The sequence below is a fragment of the Anser brachyrhynchus genome (genome assembly GCF_964034855.1).
Source record: "Anser brachyrhynchus genome assembly, chromosome: 5".
NCBI classification, from domain to species: domain Eukaryota; kingdom Metazoa; phylum Chordata; class Aves; order Anseriformes; family Anatidae; genus Anser; species Anser brachyrhynchus.
In genome coordinates, this window is record NC_137699.1 from 20448262 (window position 1) to 20466103 (window position 17842).

The following is a 17842-nucleotide window of genomic DNA, read 5'->3' on the forward strand; positions in this document are numbered from 1 at the left end:
ATACATTAATAAAAGATGCTGTATAGTGGCTATTCTTATGGTGAGAATGGAGACAATATCAAGCAAGTAGGTATGTTTCCAAAATGATCACCAAGTTTTGACCCACAGCTCTGGGTGCATAAAGATTTGCAGTAGAGTGCGTGCACTAGGGAGACCTCAGTTACCTGGATTGCACAGGGGCACCCACTTACCCATAGAAACTGAAGATTGTTTCTGATAGTGAAAACATTTGGAGGCAGAGTGAGAGGGCAACATCTGAGGCCAGCTAAGGGCCTGTAATAACAGCTAATGAAGCCAGAAATTGCCTTCTGCAAGGAGACACAACTATAACCTCCTGCCACCCCGGTCCATGTTAGACAACTGGAACTGCGAAATACAGTTCAGTATCTTGTCAAAATTCTCATGTAACACTTCTATTGAATCTGTTTTGAAAGTGTGGTCCTTAGTGGGATTAAAAAAAAAAAAAAAAAGGGAATGAAAAATGTCCTGTCACGTTCCAGGTTACAAACTGTAGCTGGAGTAATAAAAGGTCACTTTGCCATTCAGCATCCATTTCCTATTCCTTTGAAGTCCAGCATTTACTAGCAAGTAAACCAAGATACTTCAAAAGTTTTACAGCAGTGTGGCGAGGCAGAGACATAAGTACACGAGTAAAATAACTGATTATCTGGTGCTGCCTTTGCTGCTAAACAAAATGGGGCCCAGCCTTGTTCTCTCTGCATCTCTGCACTGTGCTCTCCTTAGAGTTGTCTCTGGCTGGCCTTCTGTGCTGTATCTTTTTTACAAGGGTGCATCTCTTTGAAGTGCGTGGAGTGGAGGAAAAAGCCTTTTCTTGACATCTCCTTTGTTATGCAGCTTTCCTTTGCTTGGGAGGACTAGAGAAATATTTCATCACCTATTCCCTGTCCCTTTCCTCTCTCCTCCTCTCTCTCCCCAACTTGTCACATCACAAAAAGAGAGGAAATACCTAGAAAAAGATGTTTGCCATCCTCAAGCAGAAGAAAAGAATTAGGTAGGCTGCAGTGTTTTTTAAAAGGTAATTTCTTTTGCCAAGCTGCCCTTGTAATCAGATAGGAACATCTGGAAGCAAACAAGCAAACCAGCTTTCTCTGGTCATGGCTGGCAAACAAAATGTTATTAAAATCATCACAGAGTCTTTTCTCAGGGATGGGTGTTTGCAAGCACTGCTCACACTGCAGATTTTATGCCCCAGCCGTCCTGCGACATGCAAGCCCCCGAGAACTCCCGTGCCGGAGACGATGCGACCCTTCAGCTGCAGGGGGCAATGCAGCCCAACCCAATCTGCTTCTCCAGCCTTTGCTATAATCAACTATTTCTGACAACAAAGGCCAAAATTGTGCTTGCGGTTTGGGGACTGCGACGCTGAATTCTAGTGCAAGGATCAGGCTCCTTTGTGCGGTGATTACACATTGTACGAAAAATCCTTCATCAGCCACTGAGACATGTCCACTGCGTGGAGCGGAGATGTCTGCGTTGTCTGCAGTACGGGGGCTCACTCAGGTGAAGGACTGGTGCCAGCACTGAAGTGCTGCTCCTGGGGAGATGCTGCCGTGCCGGGGCTCCCGCGTAGTGCCAGCAGTAGCAAGCATTAATGAAAAAGGAGGGCTCAGGAATCTGGTGTGCCGCTTTCTTCTTTAAACACGAGTTCTTTCACAGCCAAAAGTAGAGTTATTTGGCAAACAAACTTATATGTATAAGTGCTGTTGTTGGATGGGTCCCCCAAATTGGTCAAAGCTGATGGGTGGTTCAGGATAGTCGGAAACTTGTGCAGGAGTAGCAGCGTAAGAGCTGGTGCAGAGAGGAATAGCAGGGAGCCCCAAGAGTCCTGTTTTTTTCCATTTTAGTCCCTGACATGCTTGATGCAGTACAGAAGTGTCTTCATGTGCTCCAGGTATGAGGCATTCATTGCGTGGGTGATTTATTGGTGCTCAGGGACGAAGTTGTGGTGAAGGGCAGTGGCCATGCTGCTTTTGTGTCTCTCCTGTCTGCAGTGTGGGGCAGATGGGCTAGCAGGATGGGTGCTCTGCAGTACCCACAGAAAGCCAAAAACAGAGGGGGAGAGGAAGCTAGTGGTGGGGATGCTGGATGTAGGGGTGGGAAGTGTAGTGGGGGTCAGAAGCTGATGGTTTGGCAGTGGGTTAATGTCCATTGAGTAGAGACTGAAAATGGCATGTGGGAGGTGGTCAGAAAGGCTTGTATTAGCCTGCTGGGTCTGGCTTCTTTGCCTCCGTGGCATCAGCTGCTCTGGACTGTACTGCAGAGAGCCTGACCCTGCTCTGGTCCTGAGCCAGGCCCAGCCTGCATGCCTGCAGCTGGCCCTTGTGGTTCCCCCAGTGGCACAACACTCAGATAATTATTATTGCTTGTCTTTGTTCCTGAGTGATGTAGATGTTTCTTAGGCACCTCCTGATATCCAGACTCATGAGAGAAAGCACCAGGAGCTCAGCTCACCACTGGTCCTACAGGTGAGCGACAAGCAAGCAGAAGTGGCTATATTTTGATGCCTGTAAAAGCCACTGTATGGCTTGTGGTGTGAATATTTTATGACGGTATCGCTTGAAAAGCTCTGCATGAGACTGTCTTTTCTGATGGTGATGGAGAGGATGCTGTTAAGACAGGTGTTTTGAATCCACGCAGGCTGGATGGTGGGGCAAGGAGAACACTGCCATTTGGGTGCTTCTCTTCTGCGCGAGGGCATAGCATGGGACTCTAGCATCTCTTGCACAGTGAGTTCAGTGAACGGTGGAGTTTATTGCACTTAATTTGCTATGGATTTGTGTCTCGTGGTGAGGTTATTTCTTATCGAAGTGCAAAGATTGATCCAAAGCTTGATCTGCAGTAATGGTATGTAAAAAGTATCTCCGATGTAGTTTCTCTAACATGTAATGGTGCAATTTTGTTCCCACTAGAAACTTTCCTCAGCAGAAGCAGTAAACTTGTGTCAGATTTGGTTAAAAAAAAGACAACAGGTTTGGTATTACTGTCAGGAAGCAGAACTGGCAGACACAGACAGCACAACATGTCAACCACAACGCCTTGGAAAGCTGGATTGAAAAATAGTAGCTGATGTTCTTATTAGGATTCTTAATATGCAATGCAAACCAAAATATTAGCAAAGATGAAATCTAATATTTGAGCATGTAGAAGCCTAGCAATTTTGTCTGGTTATTTGCAATAATCAAGTAATGTAGAAAATTAAAAGTTAAGATTTGTGGAGCTTTTTATAGTGTACAGCTTGTCTAATGAATAACAAAGAAACACTGTTTTTTAAAATCAGAAAATGGATTTATTTGTTTCTTGTGTATGAAGAGGGAAAAAAAAAGAAGTGACACTTAGAACTAGGATAACCTTGGATTTCCCAGGCGGCTCATTTGTAACATCCACCAGCAAGCCAGGCTGCTGGGCCCTTGACATTGAAAAAACTTGTGAGGAGCCCACTGCTCTCATCTGAACTTTTCTCAAGTCTTCAGAAGCTCCTGTAAAGGAGAAAGTGTTCGATTTCCACAGTTAGATTCTGTAACGAGTCAATGATATTACTGTAAAACTTCCAGCTTAAAAAAAGGGTTTTAGAAAGGATCTGTAATTTCAAACTCCTTGTATAGGGAAGCGTTTGCAGTTTGGGACATCTTGTGCAGCTAGGTCCTCTCCTGCCCCACCACCTGTCCCCCCACCACATGCCTACCTCAGCCTGGGAGGTGCAGCTCACCCCTCCGGCTGGCTTCTGCCACCCTTCTCCTGGGAAGCAGTAACTCAGGCTTCAGCGGTGTTTCTGCTTCAGGTTTTATAAATTACTGCCCTCCCTGCACGGGGCTGGCAAAATGGAGCTTTCTGTTTGTGTAGCTGCTCTAGATACAATTTTATTATTAATCACATCAAGGGAGGCTCATAGGTTTTTAGGGCTAGAAGAGACCATTACAGTAATCTAGTTTGGAAAATTTCTTCCACGGTGTTTTTGGGTTTTGTCAAAAAGAAAAATGGTCCTTGTTTTCCCATGCCCTTAAGCCTTAAGGTGTAATTTAACTTTTTCATAAACCAAACAAGAACCATAGAATGATCATTACCATAGAATACAAAAAAGTGTTTTCATTTATGGGATAAATTTCTGAAAATTATTTTTTGCATATTAAAAAAGAAATCTACCCTAGTTTTAAATGGGAAGAAAGAAAACCCTTCTAGCAAAAATGCAGGCAAGCTTTTTAGCTGTGATGCCACGGGGCCGTCCAAGGGTGGGTGTACAGGTGCAGCACAGTCGGATGTGCCCCGTGAAGCTGAGCGTTTTGTCTGCGTCTGGGTAACAAGCTGAAATGGGTCATAGAGGAATTCTGCTCACATTTCCAACAGACAAAAAACTTTCAGCTATTCTTGACGTTCAACTCTTAGGACTCGCTTAATATTCAACACTAGTTTCATCATCAAAGAAATTGAGGCAAAATTAAAAATTCTTTTCCTGGGCCTGTTATTTTCACAGCTTCTACTTCCTTTCAATTTTGATACTGCCATCCATTCTGATAAAAGAAAATGATGTGTGAGGAGCAAGGCAGGCAGGAAGAGACAGAACTAGAAGTGCTTTTCAGCACTGACTTCACCTCTGCAGAAGTTTATAATAAGGTGTCTGCAGATCACTCCCTGCTGAAAGCTCTAACAAATAACACCCTTGCTCTCGGAAAGTGAATTAAACCAGTACCGCAGTGCACTGCTGCTGGCGAGCGCCGCGGCATGCTGTGATCTCCTAACAATCAGTCTCTTGTCTAGTGCCGTGGAACGACTTTCTGCTCCTTCCTATCGAGCATGGATGACTTCTGTGCCGGTTTTGTGTGTGCTGTGTCCCCCAGCCCTGAAAGCTTTTTGTTAGGAGGAAATGCTTCCCAAAGCTTGTTATGCATATTGCATAGGCTCCTGGGGCTGGCTCCTAGGATCCAGAAGAAAACTCTTTTCAAGGAGCCTGGTCTGCGAAAACATCCTCTTTGCCATTTGATCTCCAGATGAATGGGTGAAGGGGGAGCCTGGCCCAGGTGGGCACTTTGAAGGGCGGCGTAAAGGTGGTGTGCAGCGTTGGAGGGAGCCTCTGAAGCCCTGAGTTACGGCCTCCTGAGTTACTGGATATGTCACCATTTTCCAGGTGATCTCAAGCGAGCCAGCCCGTTTCCCACGTGCAATGCTTGGGCACTGCACAAAGGATGGACCGGAGGACTTTGAATACATTTGCACTGCATTTATAGGGGCAGCACCTCGGCTGCGCTGACCTGGCTGATGTGTCCCAGCTGTACCCAGCGCTGCTGGGCTTCCCCCGCGGGAAAGGAGTGTATTGTGCCGTAGGGGTGTACCCGTGGGAAGGGGATGAAATGGGAGGTTTTCTGTGGTGAAAGGAAAATTGAATGGATTTGGGCCGCTGCTCTAGACTTCAATAGGCTAAGTACAAAAATCAATGTTAATGCAACATTACAGCTGAGCTTTTAAACCTGCTGGTTAACCTGTGAGGCTCACTCTGTAATCTCACGGCCCCTTTTTGAACTCTGCCCAGGCCAGTATCTGAAACATTATTTATACAGAAAAATAGTGAGGTTCTTCACTTTTCTGTAACTCCAAAGGAGTTTTGCAAAACATTAAATAGAATTTGTCTCAGGACAAATTAAATATTTGGGAATTCTCACTTTAGAAACTGAAATTTTCAAAAAGCTCCCACGTTTTCCAGAATATGGAGAGACAGACAGCCCTGCTCAGCAAGTGTTCATTCGCACACTTGTGTTTCTCAAACCCCTCCAGCAGAAAAAGGTAGATCTCTAAATGTATCTTTGGACAAGGTGCTTTGCTCTTTGGGTTAAGGATTTCCTTCTGTGGTCATACACTCATCGGCACAATGCTGCCTGCCCCCGCCAGGCCTCGAGGCATCGCTGTGTTAGATGGTATTGCTGCTGGAGTCGCTCTTGTTGCTGTTGGATGCTGGCAGTTAAGAGCTGGTTTTGTGATTTTAATGTGTATTCATACTCCATATGACTATCAGCAGTTTTACAAATACTGCTCTTTATGTGATACTGCTCTTTGCATAAGAAAAAATGCTTTAATTTACATAGTCTCTGGAGGGACAGCAAACAAAACCTGTAGCCTGATTCTTTTTCCTGTCATTATCTATTTCTCTGAGAACTTCTTGCATGTCAGTTTGCCAGTATAACCTGATAATTTATTGCAATTAATAGACATGAATCTATTAGCAGCAGAACATAGGGGGCATTTGCTGTTCTGGTGACCCTTGTCTTCTCTTCCCTAATAGCACATGCAACTCGTACGGCCCTGGCTGTAGCTTTGGATCCTCCAAGACTGCAGAGAAGATAAAAGGCTGTGCAGCAGCCCGGAGGGGTGTGTTATATCCCCTTTCATGTGATCCATCGTGGGGACGGGCGCAGATGCACTTTCCTGTGGTTAAAAAAGGAAATATTTTTAAAGCTGCGTAGACATTATCATATCTCATGTGTGTGAAAGGGTCAAGCTAAGGTTGTCATGGGGATTGCGCCTGAAATCCTGGTGGCACTGATGTCTGCGGGAGCTTTGACAGCCACATTAATTGAGTTTTGCGGTTTGTAAGCCTTCTCTCCTAATGTTGTTGTTAATGCCACACACAGAAATCTGAATGCAGTGGAGTTCCCAGGAAGGGGCTGTAACAGCAGTGCCTCAGTGCCATTCATATGGGCTGCGACTGGGCTGGCAGAGCACGTGAGTAGCCATCCGTTGTCTCGGTATCCTCTTCCTTGGGGCTGAGCTCTGGTGAGGTCCCCTTCTGGTTGGCTTTGTTTGGGATGCTACTATTTGGTGTGCAGTCCTCAGGGATGAGGACTTGGTTAACTGGCTGGGAATGGATGGAGAGGTTCCAGCTCTGAAGGGATGCTGTAAAATTGGCTTCCTGTTTCTTTCAGCCTCAAATTTAAACTCCTCAAAAACGAATCCCTTCACTCCCCAAATAAGCTCTTTACTTCTGCCTTTCAACCCTAAATAGCTTAGCATATAAGTAGCTTCTTTTTGAAAAAAAGTCAACGCTGTCTGTGTTTCTGTGATCAGATGCTCAGAGTGAATTTCAGTCTAATCCTAGTTTTGAAATTGATTCAGCTCAATGACCTTGGGCAAGTTACTTAACCTCTCGGTGCCCCAGTTTTTCCATTTGTAAAACAAAGAACAGAATATCTTTGTGAGCAGGGTAAATATGTCCTGAAGCTTAATTCAGATATGCCTGTTTTTAAAGGGCTTTGAGCTCTGTGGCTGGAAGCATGATGGAAGTGTAAAGCAAGCTTCTTGGTTGGGAGTTTTGTCTCCTGGCCCACTCCACGCATTGAGCGCACATCCCAGCCAAAGCAGAGGCTTCCTGTAGCCATGAAACAAAACACCAACAAGAGGTTTGTACTTGCTAGGAGTTGTGCTAGAATATCTTGATCTCACCTCTGCTTGGATCTACAGCAAAGCAGAATCGCTTTGCCCCTGTTAGGCATCATGCTAAGGAGGAACAACGGAAGACGAAATGTCAGCTGTACTTGACCCTACTGATTTCCAGCCCTATTTGGTTTGAAACACGACATGTGCAGGCGGAGGAATTCTGGAAGCAAAGTGGAAGTGTTGGCATGCCCGTTTGCATACTAATACACCCCGAATGCCATTATTTTTCCAGCTTCCACAGCTGTGTTATGACTGTACTAGATCTGAATTCTAAAAACCAGCCAAAAGGTTTGTTTGCATGTATATGTGCACTGAGGTTTTGCAAGCAAAACTGGAAAGCTTTCTAGTTGTCGCAGTTGTGGAGGTGTGTTTTTTTTAAAACCCAGCACACTTTTGTGCTTACATTAAAAATTATGGATCAGCTGTATTTTAACAAATGTCTGCTCCCTGAATTTATGCAGTTGATGGCCTCTGAGCTCAGTTTGAAAGGTTTTCCCCCCTCTGTATTGCAACTGGGATTTCTTCCATAGATTTTTTTTCTTTTTCTTTTTTTTTTTTTTTAAATAGAAACAGTGTTTTATCTTCGTATCTTTGTCTTGTATAAAAGATAAAAATCTATAGTAATTCTTTCCTATGTAGACTGCTCTATTTTTCCCGTAAAACACTCTTGCAAATAAGTCTGCAGATCTTTCAACACAATGCCTGAAGCATCACACATGATAAATCCTTCCCTAGTCTCAGCTTTCTGTAACCTTCCCCATTCCTCACAATGACACACACTTTCTCTCATTCATCTTTTATTACAATTCAATATTGTGCTTGAATATAATTAGTTTGTATGCAGTGTTCCCTCCCCCCCCCTTTTTTTTTATTTGAAAAAGGACAAACTACTTGTTCCCATGCACATTCATCTGAAAATTCAGTGTTATAGGTTCCAATATATTTACACAACAGGTACAGAAAGGTATTGGGAAAAGAAGAAATATTTTTAACATCGTAAACCTCTAGCAAAAATATGTATGTAATAGAATCTGGTACTGTGGTATTACACACATTACAACTGTCACTGTGACTTACAGCCTTAGTTTAGCTGAAAGAAAATCTATAACCCTAGAAATGCAACAATGTCCGAGTCACAGTTCAGAGTAATAAATGTTTTTCACAGAATACTGTAATCCATATTTCCAAAGCTGATACAACAAAGGCATTTCTACTAGAAATCTTTCAATTTCATGGGCGGAGGCTCAGAGGGGGGGAGAGAATGGTTAGGAGAAATGATAAGCAATAAAATGCCTGTGTTCAGAAATATTAGCCCTCTGGCTAGTGCCTTTGGTTCACTGTTCTTGCCCCTGAATTACATCTTAATAAAGTATCATGGTTTTTGATGCCAGTATGAAAAAATAAGTTTTAAAGTCTGTAATCTCATTTGTGGGTGATGAGCAACACTAGGCTGCAGACAGCTGTGTGTGAGCACTGTGGTGTTCCCCATATCATGGACATCCTGTTTCTGGCAAAATATGCTGAATGGCAGTCCTCCTGAGCAAGTGGTGGCATTCAGCCGAGATGTACTTTAGGGATGATATGGGCTGTTTTGTCTGATCAGGGCTCTTGAACACTCTCCTCAGGGTTTCGGTGTTGGGAGTTGCCAGCCACTTGTGCCTCTTTCGGGTCCCACTTAGGCATCCACTGCTGAGCTCTCTTCCTCTGTGGTGGGACATTGATGGCTTCATGCCTTCAAATTCTCGCCTTGGGAACCTGAACTGTGAAGGCTTCTCCCAGACGTTTAGATTTGATTCACCTGAGCTATATTTTCATCAGGAAAAGGATTCTCAGACCAAAGGCAGTGAGAACCCTGGGGTGTCCTTGTGTCCCTGGCTTTGGTTTGACTTTGTGTATGGGGAGAGAACTTGACCACAAGCCAAAGCAGTGAGGTTATCCTGGCAGGACTTCCTGCTGGTGACAGCAAACAAATATATCACACTATATATTTCCTTTCTCAGAAGGGCATAGTTTGAGTAGTTAAGTAGCTTGTGTTTTGGGCTCCCAAGACCTTCATTTGTCTCTGCCTTCAAACTTCCTGGCAAGCTTGCTCATGTCTATTAATTTTCTAAAATTCATGAAAGCAAAAAAAAAGAGCAAATTGCATTAAAGTAATCTGTAATCATTTGAGTTACAGTATGAGTGAAATACTCTCATAGCTGAGCAGTTAAAATGGAAATGTAGTGTTGTGAAGCTATATGTGCCATAGTTTATTGCCCACTCTACACATTGCAGAATATCGGGTTCGTTCCAGTCAAGGTTAGTCAGACATTTGTGTTTGGTTTTATGTATAACCAAAAAAAAGAAGAAAAAAAAAAAAAAGGAAAATGGAGACACCAGTAATAGGAAAAGCCTCTGCTTTATTAGGCCCTCCATTCATTTGTTTCTTAGGAAATCGGAGCAGGGCAGATATGCCAGCTCCCACGACTGCCAGGCAGGGTGTGTTTCCCAGCAAGTGAGCAGGTGGCATGAAAAGGCCAGTGGGGGCTGGCCTGTGCTGAAGAACAAAGCTTTTAATCGGAAATGCAGAAGCTCAGCATATCTAGTTGTATTATCATCTTGAAGCATTGCAAATGCGTGGTATATATAGCACTAACATTGCCCCTACTATGCTGAGACATCATGCTTGCTTTAATGCACAGTACTAAAAATTTCAACTTCACATAAATTAGCTTTATTAGCTACTTTACTTAGTCATCATTCCTATTACTGCTTCATTACATATCTGATTCATAATCATTGACTTATGAAGAACAGATTGCGAAGAGTTCCCCCCGCCCTCTGTCTGCTCCTCACCTTCCCATGCTCTATGCTTCCGCTAATACAATGGCACGGCGGATAACACGGATCCCTTTTGAGTCTCGGTGTGGGACAGCCAGCAATGCTCTGTCCTTGTAAGGATGCGTTTCCCTCTCAGACCTGCTGCAGTCTCTATCAGTCGTGATTGGAGTGTCTGACTCACAAGGATGAGCTAATTTTGTTGGCAAGATCCTGCTTTCCTGAGCCAGGACAATCATATTTTTTCTGGTGCTTGGGTGGCTGTGATAGGAGTCTGAAATATTGCATGTGTGTAAAATAGTCACAGCATAAAAATATACTTATAAAACGTTTAGGCTATGAACAGTTTACTTGCCCTTGGTACATGGGAGCAGACATAGCAAGGGCATTTTTCCGTCTCACCAGTGGGAAGAAGCAGTTCATCACCCGGCTTTTGTGTTAGGAGGCTACATGGCTCTGAGGCTGGTTTTTACATCCACCGAGGCATGACTTTAAAGCTGGGTGCAGGATGTAGCTCTTCTGCTGAAACAGGCATCAAGCAACTGGGGTTTCAAAAATGCCCAGGTGGTGTCTGGGATTGGTCATGTCTGTTCGCTTGGGTGTTAGGCTGGTAGCATGCTTTGGGAGTGTTCAGAGCATGAAGCTGTATGTTTCGGAAGGAGAAGGTAGGAAAGCCTTCTTGAAAGAAAACTGTTCTTTCTTTGTGTTGTCTTTATTTGCTGCTGTCCTTTGTTTTTTGATTGCTATGGCAGCATTGTCTTCAAGCACTACAGAGTTTCTCCAGTGACTCATAATTTTGCAGCAGCGTACGTGTCACGCCAGCTATCCACGTGTTTCTTGTTTGCAAAGAGGTGCCTCTAGATGTTTGCCACTGCTTACAAGAAGAACTGTGTTTTTCCTTCAGTTGCCTGGAAAGAATTCTGCAGTCATCAGGCTATTCTTTTACAGGTGAAACTGGAAAATTGTTCTAAAAGACTTTTCTATGTAGCAGAAAGGATGCTGCTAGCAGGGACGTGCACATCACGTGGCTAATAATGGCACCCACCATGCCTCAGGTGAAAGGTTTTGGCCTCAGGAAGGGGTTTGTGCTGGTTTTGCTTGCTGCAATGAAGAGAAAATTTGAAAATCCCAAATGCCTTGTAGAATTCCTATGACCTTTTGGTAACTTTTTAGACACATGCACTTGCTAAGCTCTAATATGCATGTGGTCACTGAACTGGCACTCTTCAAAATTAAATAGACCTAATGCAAATTACTAATAATCTGAGAAAGCTTTGTGCTAAAGAGGCTGCAGTAAAATTTCACAGGAGAATCCTCTTCTGCAGGCTATGTTAAATGGCCTTGTTAGACATTTGAGTATTGAGTATCATTATGTAGTGATTTGAGAAGAGCAGAAAAAAATTGTAAAACTGCTAGTAAGATTCTCACGGCAGATCCATTATGGCTAGTCTCACCAGTAATAATTTAGAGTTTTAATTTTTTCAAGTGTCCCTCAGGTTTACTATATCCAGCCAAACGGTTCTTGGAAAAGTTGGCAGAATGGAAGCTTTTTTATGACTTGTCCCCACTGGTGGCTTTTTACAGCTTCCTCCCAGATACGTGTGTGCACAGGGATGCACACGCATGCACAGACACACACAAGGAGTTTCAGAGAGCAGTATGAGGTTGTCAAGCCCCGTGCAGCTCCCAGCTTAATTCACACGATTCAGAAACCAGCAGCAGCTTGATGCTGGGCCTTTTTTCTTGGTTTTAAATATATATGAAAAAAAAAAAAAGAACAAAACCAAAGGTGGATTGATTGATACAGGAGCTCAAAGAGTGATAGCGGGTCCTGATTTGAATAGCCTTCCTGAAAAACCGCACCTCTGTCTCTGGATTTTACTCATCAATCAATACCCATCTGTTTGAAAAGTGAAGCACCTGCTGAGAAGCTGGTAAGACCCCTGGCACACAGTGTAAATACCCTGAACCTTGGGATTTATATCAGCCGTCAGGGAGAAAAATATATTTTCTACCTAATCGGCACAACACAGACAAAGTTATCCTCGCTGGGTGCCGGGCTCGTGATTCAGAGCCATCTGGCGCAGACAAACGGGGGCTGGAGAGGTACGTGCCTCGGGGTCTCTGCTGCAGGGAGGCAGTGAGATGGTGCCCAACGTGCCGTGGTCGAGGCATTCTCACCAGCTGGGATGCGGGTTCTGGGGCTTTCCCCAGCCCTGCTGGCCACTGCCATGGGCAGAGCTGGCCACAGGTGCGGTGTGAGCGGCGGGGTGGGCACCTGCATGGGTGATTTTACACGGACATGTTGAAATTAGCCTCAACATGTGCAAAAACTCTTTGACAGAGCCTCTTGCAGCAAAGTCCCCAGAACATGAATTTTGACAAGGAAAGAGCCCATTATTATCAGTGATGTTTCAACCATTATTTTATGAATATATTCAATGACAAGAACTAGCTTGTTTCCAAGACAACAAAATTCAAACCCCGTCCATGATTGCTCTAAAGGAGGCCTCCTGTCATTTCATTCCTTTGAAGAAACTCACAATTTGATGGGCAAAATGCCAGAAATAATTAGACAGAATAGCACCATAAACCCCAATGGAAGCACAATATCTGCTGTAAGAATTTCCCACCAGAAATCTTGAAAATCAAATCAAAGCCTGGATAAAATCTTTTCTGTTGAGGATATGAACCAAAAAGAAAAAAAAAATGGGTGGGAGAAGACTATACAGTTTTCTACTTCATCAAAGAGAATACTAAAAACTGTCTTTGTGACTTGCTTGTGTCTTCTCGTGAAATAATAAGTGGGCAGGGCAATCAAATTTAAAGCAGTATTCCCCAAAGCAAGGTCAAAACTGCTAGAAATGTTCATTTCATTTTTATTTGCTTTTCCTGTGAGGTATCCACTGTGGCTATAATTTCCCATTCTTTATGGGGAGATCAAAAGATTTGTGCTGTGCAGTGTAGGAATCAATTCAGTTATCCTGGCAGCACGCCAATCTTTATTACGTTATTTGTTAACCCAAGTTATTGCAGAATAGAATAACTGTTCTATGGGATAAATGAGGGAGTTTTTCTTGCTTCCTTGACCTTGATTTCCATGCTCACACCTTGTCCTCTCAGCACCCACATGCAGATAATGATTGTCTGTGTTAGAGTGAATGAAATATCACTGCAGATCCCACGCCGAAGCAAATCATTGAGTCGGTGGCGTGTAAGCTAACCAGCAGCCTGCATTGTTTGCCTTTGCATTGTGCAGCATATAGAGCCTTAGGTGCTTCTTACGCTGGGTGGGAGTCTCCCCTCTTTACTGAGAGTAAAATGAGGCCCAGTGACGTGAGCTGGCTTTGCTCTTTTCTTCCTACTAGGCCATTTCTGTAACCCTTAAAAAGCTAAGTAAATCAATCAAGCGATCCTCTGTGAAATATTTTTTAAATCTTTTTCATTGTTTATGAGCATTGACCTATTTTGTTAGTTTGGGGGATGTACATTAAAAGTAGAACTTGGAGTTTTCCCTGAGTAAGCATCACATTTTCAAGTCTACTGGTTCCTCACTGGGAATTTTTCATTTATATTTTCTCAACAGAAAATTTCAGGTTTTGCATAGGCAGTTTTTTTTATAGAGAAAATGGAGGGCAGGTTCTGTTTCACATTCAGCTGAATTGGTCTAATTCAAAATAGGCTTGATGCCAATCAAATTGAGTAGCTTTGGGACCAAGTCAGCTTTTATCTGTGTCCCACAGAGCAGCTGCAAGGACCTCAGGTAGTGGAAATCTGTGGGTATCGTGCACCAGTGTTGCTCCGAACCTAGACCCTGTGGCCAGGTGCATTTCCCGTTCTGCACGGAGCTCTCTGATTGAAATTGCCGTGCTGGAAGCCACTGCCAGAGGTTTTTGGTGGTGTGTACTGCCGGGGGACTGAGCGTGGGAAGGGACAGACCGGAGATGTTCAGGAGCCTAAGGTAAGCCTAAGATTTAACTTCAGGGAGATGGGGTAGGAGCATGCTGATAGGTAGCGTGCGCTGTGAAACATCAAACTGAGTTGAACCCCCTAGGCTGATTTACCTCAGTATGGCAAAATTAGAGATTTCAGTACGGAAATTTTAGTAAGGGAGAGGGAGCAGGAGCAACACTTGCAGATTCTTTCAGAATGCTCTCTACTGTTAAAACCAGGTTGTTTCTTTTCTTTTTCTTATTTCTTTTTTAACCCTATTTTGAAATAGAAACAATTGTCAGAATCTCAGGATTTTTCATGGGATGAGTGTCCTTCACGGCAACAAATCCCAATTGCAATTTTTCAGACCAAAGTTAACGGCATTAATTGACATCAGAAGAGCGCAAAACACCAAAAAGTGGAGTGTGTGGTGAGAAAACCATGCTCTGAGACTGGAAGTTGGGAAACAAGGAAGAGTAAATACTTGCCTTTTGTTGTCCCTCCCCTAAAAGCCCTGTAGTGGCTGGGGAAATTCAGGAAATACCTGTAGGGATAGAGGGTGCCAGTTGGGCTGCTGCTGTGCAGCACTGCGTCTGGACAGGGAAGGGCAAATGCTACCACACCCTGCGGGAGAAGAGCAGGGGATGGGGAGGAAAAGATTCTCTGCCTTTGGGGAGAGGCCCCATAAAGGGCCTTAAATGCTGACTTTCAGAGTATTTTTTTTCCCATTTTTCTGCCATAACCTAAAAACGTTTCTGTCTCCCAGCAGGTTGAGACAAAGGTGTTTACAAAAGCACTAAGCCTGACAGTCCAGCCACATAGAATCAAAATGGGAAACTTAAATTCATAAGCTTACTCCTTTAAACTGATGGAAATAGATCCAAACAAAACAAAGCAAAACAAAAGCAGTAAGTAAACATGTTGGAATGTACAATGGATAATGGATATGGAGGGATGATCTAGTCATGCATGCTAAACAGATACATTTATGAGTATAAATTTAATTAGCATCTGGAAATTAACAAGAATAGAAAGAAGGGCAATGTGTTCTTAAGTGAAAGCGATGAATAGGTACTGTTTGGTGCATATAGATAAATGAGGATTTAATTTGTAAGGCATAATGAGCCAGGTGTCCATAAAATACATACACATTTTTTTTTTTCTACTGGATATCACAGTGGATAATGATGTAACACTTCAAGGTCAGTCTGTTTCTACCCATTCATCTCTTTTGGGGGATTTGTTTTTTTATAAAGCTAACTAAAGTACATAACTAACTACTAACTAACTAAAGTTCATTTCCCTTGCAGTTACCTGTCTTCCCATGAAAGACCTTGTCCTTATCAGTACCTATTTAAAGCACATAGAAAGAAAAATTACACCCTATTGTGTTATGGGGGAAGCCATAGAGGCAGAAAAGGAATGATAAAATCAAGTTAGAGGATTCCTTAGTGTTTAAAGGAGTTATACTTTCCTGTAGTTCCCCACAACATCGGTGTTGAATAAAGAATTAATTCAGATCTAGTTTGAGAAAAGAAGGTTCCCTACAATCACTGTTTGCATGGTTAATGTTGAAAACAGGTAAGTTTTTTAGCGACGCAATCTCAGGCAGTTGAGAGGGGTGTATTTCTGCTTACAGGAGAGGAACCCTTGAATAAAAACTATGATGAGTTTACTTTATTCTTATTCTTGCCTATTATTTAACAGCATATTTGTGATTACTGTAAACCAGTCTGTTTTTTTTTTTCTTGTGTGTGTCTAGATAGCTTAAGATATTTTGCAACAGAGTATTATTTTATGTGACAAATAGTGTGTGATGGAAAGTCAGCTTTAAAGCTCTGCACAGAGCCATGAGCTGTGGTCAGCCTGAGATCGTTTTAAACACAGGAATGGCCATGGTGGGTCAGAGGCGCGGGCCATCTAGTCTGCTGTCTGGTCTCTGGTGTGGCTTGTAAGGGATGCATGCAGAAAGAAGTAGGGGGACATGGCAAGTGTGTGGCAATCCTGTCTTGGGTGTCTGCTTCAGCTTCCCTTGTGGGGGCTGGAGCACTCCGCGAACTCGACACCTGCAATTTTTGAGGCCTCTATAATCAGCTTGTATTGGGAGCAAGGTATGGGGGATGGTTTTCTGCTAATCAAGATCTTTTCAGGGTGGGAATGTAGTGCTGTGTCAGCCAGACTGCACGTACCTCTCCCTTTCCTGCCTTGTAGAGAAAGAAAATATGTTCCAACTCTAAACTGTCAATTCGGTATCCTAAATTCATTACAAAACGCTGAATTAAGTATAATGCTCAGCAAGGACTGGGAAGGTAGCTGTCTGGAAGCCTGAAGGAGGGGTAGGCAAGTTTTGACAAGTGCATATGGATCTATAAATGAGAGCTTCTGTCTTCTCACCATGCCTAGGATCTTTTCCTTTCCATAAGTCCCTTTGCCTAGTACAATCTTCAAAACACCCAGACTTTGCATGTTTTGATGATCGTTCCTGTTTTTTCTTGTTAACTGAGGAACTTACGTCTTTGCTAATTTTACATTTGAAAACCAGCCGGCCTTTGTCAAAGAGGGATTTAGTTGCTGCTTTGATTTTCATTCCTCAGTCTGTACGTTGACTGAGGCACGTTCCTGTGGAGAAATGCGAATCCAAGAGTAAGTCCTCGTATGTGTGTCCCTGCGGGAATGGGGATGCATTTCCAGATGCATAGCAACTGGAACTAATATTTCTTGATGCTTGAATCTGAAAACATTGTTTTAACATTGGTTTTAAAACAGAACTTTCTGGGTTTGTTAAAAAAAAAAAAAAAGTTAAACCCTAAGTACTGTGTGGATCTATGAGTTCCCTTTTCCCTGTCACCTATAGGAATCTCATCCATCTCCTTAAGCATTTCAACAGAGACTACTACCACTTGGAGTGAAAAATTAATGACAGCAGGAAATCCTGTTGTCCCAGTGATGGATAGGACTGCAAGGGTTACATGTTGCATTTTGGTGATGTTCAACAGCGTGAGGAAAGATTAGTACAGTCTTTTTTTCTGGTTTCCCATGTTTCTGGGAGTGCCAGCACAGACCTTGTAGCTGGGTAGCAGAGCCAGCCTCTTCATCAACATTTTGCTTTTTTCAGGTGCTGCAGCAGCTTCTTGGCATCTCCAGCAAAACTGGGGTGCTTGTTTGTCTATTTGCATATTTGCTTGCATTGCTGCTATTCTTCAAAAATGGAAGACAGAGAAGAGAGAAGGTTTCTTTTTTCTTTTCTTACTTTTTTTTTTATTTCCTTTTTTTCAGCTGCTGTGCAAACAAAGCACAAGGACATTTTATGGGAGAAAGTAAAGGCATTTTTCCTCAAACCAGATATCATAGAGCTACTACATGCAATAGCTGTATGCAGATTTCTGCAGGAGGAAAGATTTTCTCTCTCTGTTTCTGTTTTACAAGGAAAGGTGTTAAGCACCCTACATTTAATGCTGGGAGGCATTGCTCCCAGCTCCTCATGCAGTAAGTAGCTATCTTGCACTGGCGGGCAAGGGATTCCACTCGGACTCAGGGACTATTGCAAAGGACTTGAGGAGGAGGAATATTTTGATCACTCTTTGAGTGTATATATATATATATATGTATATATAGTTTTGAATTAACACACCAGTGATGAACATATCTGCTT